The 7,719-nt window shown below is 48.5% G+C and overlaps 1 protein-coding gene across 8 annotated transcripts in view; it reads right to left on the reverse strand.

The window, feature by feature from the left end:
* ARMH3 (armadillo like helical domain containing 3) overlaps positions 1 to 7,459 on the reverse strand; it is a 211,171-nt gene extending 203,712 nt beyond the window's left edge. For 3 of the 8 annotated variants that reach the window (XM_055352791.2, XM_063710437.1, XM_019035494.3), the window contains exon 1: positions 7,316 to 7,428. The gene's annotated coding sequence lies outside the window, so the exon portion shown is untranslated. Of the gene's footprint in view, positions 1 to 7,315 lie in introns of all 8 variants that reach the window. The other 5 variants (XR_008668997.2, XM_055352789.2, XM_019035495.3 and 2 more) reach the window with 4 other exon arrangements.
* Between the last annotated feature and the right edge of the window lie 260 nt (positions 7,460 to 7,719).

The following is a 7,719-nucleotide window of genomic DNA, read 5'->3' on the forward strand; positions in this document are numbered from 1 at the left end:
GACTTTCCAGTAAGTCTCCTGTCCTGATCTCCTAAAAATTCCCTAGTTTCTCTAGATACAGGGTTTTTTAAAAAACCTTTATGCAAAAGTTACCTGCTCCCTAAGCCTCTCTGCAAGACCTAACATACTACCTGGAGGTAAACATTAGCACTGTAAGAACTTAAGGAGAATGCAGTTTTTCTATCTCCAAGCCCCAGCCCTTCAAGCTATCTCCTAATATGCCTCTCACTTTCTTTTTTTTTTTTTCCTTTGTGAAGAATGTGGGCATCATTCTTTCTTCTTTTCTAAAAGCCCCAAGTATTTAGCTCACTTGCTAGATCACATCCTACTGTTCCACATGGTTCCTTAGCACAGCTTCTTTCAGTAGCATGGGACAGGTTCCCCCAATTCCATCCAAAAGACTGGCTCTAAGACAAGCAAATAACCCCTTTCTATTTTAATGAAGTTCTACTGCTAGTTCACTCCAAGGATTCTATAGATCCAAAATGAAAATAGGGCTGGCACGGTGGCTCACGCCTGTAATCCCAGTACTTTGGGAGGCTGAGGCGGGCGGATCACTTGAGGTCAGGAGTTCCAGACCAGCCTGGCCAACATGCAGAAACCCCGTCTCTACTAAAAATACAAAAATTAGCCATGCATCGTGGCAAGTGCCTGTAATCCCAGCTACTCAGGAGGCTGAGGCAGGAGAATTGCTTGAACCCAGGAGGCGGAGGTTGCAGTGAGCCAAGATCACGCCACTGCACTCCAGCCTGGGGGATAGAGCGAGACTCTGTTTCCAAAAAAAAAGAAAGAAAGAAAATAGAGTAGGGCCTGCAACCTTTTTTTTTTTTTTTTTTTTGAGATAGGGTCTCAAGGCTGAAGTGCAGTGGCACAATCATGGCTCACTGCAGCCTCAGGGATCCTCTGACCTCAGCCGCCTGGGTAGCTGGGACTACAGGCACATGCCACCAGGCCTGGCTAACTTTTCATATTTTTTGTAGAGATTGAGTTTCACCATGTTGCCCAGGTTGGTCTCAAACTCCTGGGCTCAAGCAATCCTCCCACCTAGGCCCCCCAAAGTGCTAGAATTACAGGCATGAGCCACTGCACCCGGCCCCAACCTATTTTTACAATGAGGATATTACTTTGCCCAAAGTAACACAACTAGTAAGTGATAAAGCCATTAAATCTTTCTCTCTGGTAGCGCTTCTCCCTATCAGAATGTCCTGTCAGTGCAAAACATCAGGAGCTAACTAGACCATTAAAAACCAGATTCACTGTAATCCCAGCTACTCGGGAGTCTGAGGCATGAGAATCGCTTGAACCCGGGAGGCAGTGGTTGCAATGAGCTGAGATCGCGCCACTGTACTCCAGCCTGGGCGATAGAGCCAGACTCAGTCTCAAAAAATAAAAAAAATAGAGCCAGGTGCCGTGGCTCATGCCTGTAATCCCAACACTTTGGGAGGCCAAGGAGGGCAGATCAAGGTCAGGAGATTGAGACCATCCTGGCTAACACGGTGAAACCCCGTCTCTACTAAAAATACAAAAAAAACAAAAATTAGCCAGGCGTGATGGTGGGCACCTGTAGTCCCAGCTACTCGGGAGGCTGAAGCAAGAGAATGGCTGAACCCGAGAGGTGGAGCCTGCAGTAAGCCGAGATCGCGCCACTGCACTCCAGCTCCAGCCTGGGCAACAGAGCAAGACTCTGTCTCAAATAAATAAATAAATACATACATACATACATACATACATACATACATACATACATACATAAAAAGATTCAGTTAAAGTTACACTTCTATAGAAACTCCAAACTGACATCCATAATATCAACACTCCCATTTTATCCAAGAAAAGTCACCAAATGTGGTGGCTCAAGTCTGTAATCCCAACACTCTTGGAGGCCAAGGCAGGTGGATCACTTGAGGTCGGGAGTTCGAAACCAGCCTGGCCAACATGGTAAAACCCCATCTCTACTAAATATACAAAAATTAGTCGGCGTGGTGGCACATGCCTGTAGTCCCAGCCACTCGGGATGCTGAGGCACGAGAATTGCTTGAACCTGGGAGGTAGAGGTTGCACTGAGCTGAGATCACGCCACTGCACTACAGCCTGGGTGACAGAACAAGACTCCATCTCAGAAAAAAAAAAAAAAAAAGGCCAGGCATGGTGGCTCACGCCTGTAATCTCAGCACTTTGGGAGGCCGAGGCAGATCACTTAAGAGTAAGAATTCAAGGCTGTCCTGGCCAACATGGTGAAACCCTGCCTCTACTAAAAATATAAAAATTAGCTGGGCATGGTGGCAAGCACCTGTAATCCCAGCTATTCAAGAGGCTGAGGCAGGAGAATCACTTGAACCCGGGAGAGGGAGGTTGCAGTGAGCAAAGATTGTGCCACTTGTACTCCAGCCTGCTGGGCGACGAGCAAGACTCTGTCTCAAAAAAAAAAAAAAAAAGAAAGAAAGAAAAGCCGGGCGCAGTGGCTCATGCCTGTAATATCAGCACTTTGGGAGGCCAAGGCCGGCGGATCATCTGAGGTCAAGAGTTCGAGACCAGCCTGGCCAACACTGTGAAACACCATCTCTACTAAAAATACAAAAAGTAGCTGGGTGTGGTGGAGGGGGTCCGTAATCCCAGCTACTCAGGAGGCTGAGGCAGGAGAATCACTTGAACCCAAGAGGCGGAAGTTGCAGTGAGCCAAGACTGGGCCACTGCACTACAGCCTGGGCAACAGAGGGAGACTCCATTTCAGAAAAAAAAAAAAAAAAGAAAAAGAAAAAGAAAGAAGTCAGTCAACTCAGGACATCACCTGACAAGCATCATCCCTATTTTCTAGAAGCTAGGACAGAACCAGACTGATTAAGGAAGCACACAAACCACTACAAGGCAGGGTCCGTAGCTTGTGTGCTCTAGACAATGCTCCCCTCAGAATGGGTGTTCAGCCTATACTTGAAAATGGAAGTAACTCAGAGACTTTCCCAAGACTAAGAAGCAAATGGCAAAACCAGGACTATTCCCAGGTATCAGCCAGTCTGTACCTACTACAGGTCAACTAGCTTCACAAAAGACAATTTAATCTGGTCCCATCAGCATCTACTCAGTTTGCCTAATGTTACAAATGATCAATGAAGATGAGCTCTCGTTCATTTAAATAAACATGACCACCTTTGGTTCCCTTTCAAATTATCCTACACAAGAAGGAAGGCATTCCTCCTTCCGAAGGGGGAACCAGCTCCAAATTGACAGTATTTCAGGAAATTCTAATTGGAAACCACATTTTCTGACACATCCCAGAATGAAAATTCATGGTAAGATCTTCTCAATGAGCAGGAGATTCCTGTAAATTAATACTTTCTCCTGCTCCAGCCCTGAACTTCTTCAAACGGCACACCGTCACTCATATCTTCTCATTTCTTCCCCTGCTCAATTATACAAGCCTCATGAACACCACCTAAATATAAAATGAAAATTATAAGATAAAGTCCCATAATCATCTTCTTCCCCCACTCCCCCGCCCCATCGAAAGACAGTCTCCCTCTGTTGCCCAAGCTGGAATGCAGTGGCACAATCACAGCTCACTGCAGCCTCAACCTCCTGGGCTTACACGACCCTCCCACCTCAGCCTCCTGAGTAGCTGGGACTACAGGCTCACACTACCACACCCGGCTAATTTTTGTATTTTTTGTAGAGACAGGGTTTTGCTATCTTGCCCAGGCTAATCTTGAACTCTTGAGCTCAAGCAATCCACCAGCCTCGGCCTCCCAAAGTGCTGGGATTACAGGCATGAGACACCTTGCCTGACCCCATAATCTTCTTAAAGGAAGCCCAAAAGGTACCTGCAATCTTGCAAAGTAAACTGATTTCCTGCTACTTGAATAACACTTATTAAGACCTTATAAATTATATAAGCATAGTGTAAGACAGAAAGGGACCAAAAAATTACTAAACTACAGTCCCTGCCTTGAGAAGCTCACTATTAAGTGGAGGAAGTGCATAATCTGCTACTTCCTTATAGACAAATAAAATAAACATTATTTTTTCCCCCAAGACTTTTTTCATATATGCCCTCACTCAAAGCTGGTGCCAATACATCAAGCTCACCAGGTCTCTCACTTCCAGCTGCCTACTAAGGTCTCCATCGGTACATCCTACAAGCAACCTGAGCTCGGCATACCAAACCATATCCCTTATGCCTCTTTCCATACCCTAACCTTTGGAAACCTGCTCTACTTTTTCTAATCCATATCCTGTCAATGAAATCCCCATACATCCACTCTCTCAAATTAGAAATCCTAGCCCACTCTCTTCCTAAGAAGTTGAATCAATCTCAGAAGTACAGTATTTCCAAAAAGCCCCCCTCTTCATTCCCACAGCTACACTTTCTTCAGACTCTCAGTCAATTGCAACAACTCTAATTAGTCTCACTGCCTCATTCTTCATTACTTTAATCTGCATTTCTGTCACTCCCTAACTTAAAAAAAACTCCTCAGAAGCTAAAAAAAAAAAAGAGAAAAAAATTCCAGTGACTCCCCACTTTCTTTTCAGTCTCACCTCCTAGCAGTTTCCCCACCACACATCCTGTTTGGGACAAATTTCTGAGATTTAAAATAATTTTTTTTCCTCTCACATCCTCACCAAGCCTTTGCAAGTACTGTTCTCTCCAAATGAAATGCCTTTTCTTTTTTAGAGATGGGGTCTCGCCATGTTGAGCCAGCTCGTCTCAAACTCCTGGGCTCAGGCAATCTACCTGCCTAGGCCTCCCAAAGTGCTAGGATTACAGGTATAAACCACCAGGCCGAGTCAAAATGCCTTTTCTTACTTGTGCAATCTCCTACTCATCCTTCAACATCCAACTCAAGTATCTCCCCCCTGCAAAGATTTCCCTGACTCTCCCAAGCAATGGCAGTATTCCCATTACACTGTATAAATTTTTTTTTTTTTTTTGAGAGGGAGTCTCGCTCTGTCGCCCAGGCTGGAGTGCAGTGGCGCCATCCCGGCTCACTGCAAGCTCCGCCTCCTGGGTTCATGCCATTCTCCTGCCTCAGCCTCCTAGTAGCTGGCACTACAGGCGCCCGCCACCACACCCGGCTAATTTTTTGTATTTTTAGTAGAGACGGGGTTTCACCATGTTAGCCAGGATGGTCTCGATCTCCTGACCTTGTGATCCGCCAGCCTCCGCCTCCCAAAGTTACATAGTAAGTGCTCAATAAATGTGTTGAATAAACAGTTCACCCTCATATATCCTGGATCAATTTTTGGCCATTTTCCCCAAATGTTACAGATTCCTAAACTGTGCTCAGTGTGAGATTCCAAATTTCATAATGACTGCTTTGAGGTTTTCACCTTGTTTTAATTACCCAAATGTTGAACAAGTCGGCTGGGGGCAGTGACTCACTCCTGTAATCCCAGCACTTTGGGAGGCTGAGACGGGCGGATCACGAGGTCAGGAGTTGGAGACCAGCCTGGCCAATATGGTGAAACCCCGTCATTACTAAAAACACAAAAATTAGCCAGGCATGGTGGTGCGCGCCTGTAGTCCCAGCTACTCAGGAGGCTAAGGCAGAAGAATCGCTGGAACCCGAGAGGTGGAGGTTGCAGTGAGCCAAGATCATGCCACTGCACTCCAGCCTGGGCGACAGAGCGAGACTCCGTCTCAAAAAAAAAAAAAAAAAGTTGAACAATAAATTATAATACCTAAAAGTCCAATGAAAACACCTTAAAGGCTTCTCTAGTCACTGAAATGGGTATTCCCCCTTTACAGTCGTAACAAGAGGGATCCCTCTTTCCCTTGACTGTGATCTGATATCCTGAAAGTCTTCACACAGAAGCTATTGTGCACATAAATCCAACTTAAGGTACACCCAAAATAATTCCAATCCTGCTAAGTTACGGGCAGGGACACAAATCACATTTACCCTAGTTTACAAAGCAACTAAAGGATAGCAAAGAAAAAGCTCTCGCTAAGCTCAAAACTTTTTCTGGCCTGGCGCAGTGGCTCACACCTGTAATCCGAACACTTTGGGAGATCGAGGTGGGTGAATCACCTGAGGTCAGAAGTTTGAGACCAGCCTGGCCAACATGGCGAAACCCTGTCTCTACTAAAAATACAAAAATTAGCCGGGCGTGGTAGCTCACGTCTGTAATCCCAGCTACTTGGGGGTCTGACGGGGAAGAATCGCTCGAACCTGGAAGGCGGAGGTTGCAGTGAGCCGAGATCACGCCATTGCACTCCAGCCTGGGCAACAAGAGCGAAACTCCGTCTCAAAAAAACAAAAAACAAAACAAACAAACAAACAAAAAAACGGCCAGGCGCGGTGGCTCACGCCTTTAATCACAGCACTTTGGGAGGCCGAGGCGGGCGGATCACCTGAGGTTGGGAGTTCGAGACCAGCCTGACCAACATGGAGAAACCCCGTCTCTACCAAAAATATAAAATTAGCTGGGCGTGGTAGCGCAAGGCTGAGGCAGGAGAATCGCTTGAACCCCGGAGGCATAGGCTGTGGTGAGCCGAGATCGTGCCACTGCACTCCAGACTGAGCGACGACAGCGAAACTCCGTCTCAAAATAAATAAATAAATAAAATAAAAAACTTTCTAGAGAGGAAGAACTGCGGAGGGTCGGATGATCCAGTGACATACATTTGGGTCTGGCCCAAGTTTCTGCTTCCCCATTCGCCAGGGGCAGCACGCCTCAGCTTCTCCTTCTCCAGGGGACCAGGTTTCTCTCTACTTTTTCCTTCCCTATACCCTCCTGGGAACAGGTTCCTTTCCTGGGCTCTCGCCGAGTAACCCAAAGAAAACACAGTAGCTTCACTGATTCCCTGTGAAGAGTGGGTTAAAGCCTGTCAGAGCCTGGAGAGGGACAGGACTGGAGCCCATCCGGGACACCTGAAGACTTCGCACAAACCGGCTTTCCTCTATCCCTGAGATTCTCAGAGGTGCCTTGCCCTACGCCCGCACCCCAGGACCAAGAACAGCAGGAGAGGAGGCTCTCGGGGCAGCTGGCGGGGTCAAAGGTCAGCACCTCGGAAGCCAGAAGGCCCCGCAAGGATGCGGGAGAGGGACGTGACCGGGACCGGGTGGTCCGAGGGACCGGCCGCTGGAAGAGCGAAGCCGTTTCTCTCTAGGCTCGGCCGCCCCCAGGCCCAGCCCTCCCCGGCACACGCAGCTTCAGCAGCCGTCCTCCCTCTCTCTCCCCTCGCGTCCTCGTCGTCCCCGCGGCCAGCGCAGGCCCCGCCCCCAAAACCGCCTCGGGGCCAAGGCCTAGTATGGCAGGACCCGCAGGGTTGGTCAGGTTCGAGGACCGGGCCGGGCCGGGCCGGGCCGCCGCCGCTTACCGAGCCCGCGGCTCCTCCTCTACCACCCGCGCCGTTCCCGGGCCCGCTCGCTCCCGACGCCACCGACGCTGCCGCTGCTCCGAGCTCACGGGCGCGCTCCCGACCTCCCCGACCCTTCCCGTGTCCCCGCGCCCCGCCGGGTCCTAAAGCCCGGCGCGCAATGGGTTAGTACACGCCCGCTTCCTGAGACCGGCTCAGACCACGATTCCCAGCAAGCATCGCAAAGACTACAACTCCCGAAAGGCATCGCGAGAAATAAATTCGCAGTGGAATTGTCTACTGAGGGCCTACTGGGTCGCAATAGCAGTTTTCCGAAACATGGCCGACTCTTTGACCTCAGCAATTTTACTTCTAGGAATACATGTATCCTCTAGAAATACTGGCGAAGTTTGGAAAGATATATT

The sequence above is a fragment of the Gorilla gorilla genome, chromosome 8 (assembly GCF_029281585.2).
Source record: "Gorilla gorilla gorilla isolate KB3781 chromosome 8, NHGRI_mGorGor1-v2.1_pri, whole genome shotgun sequence".
NCBI lineage: Eukaryota > Metazoa > Chordata > Mammalia > Primates > Hominidae > Gorilla > Gorilla gorilla.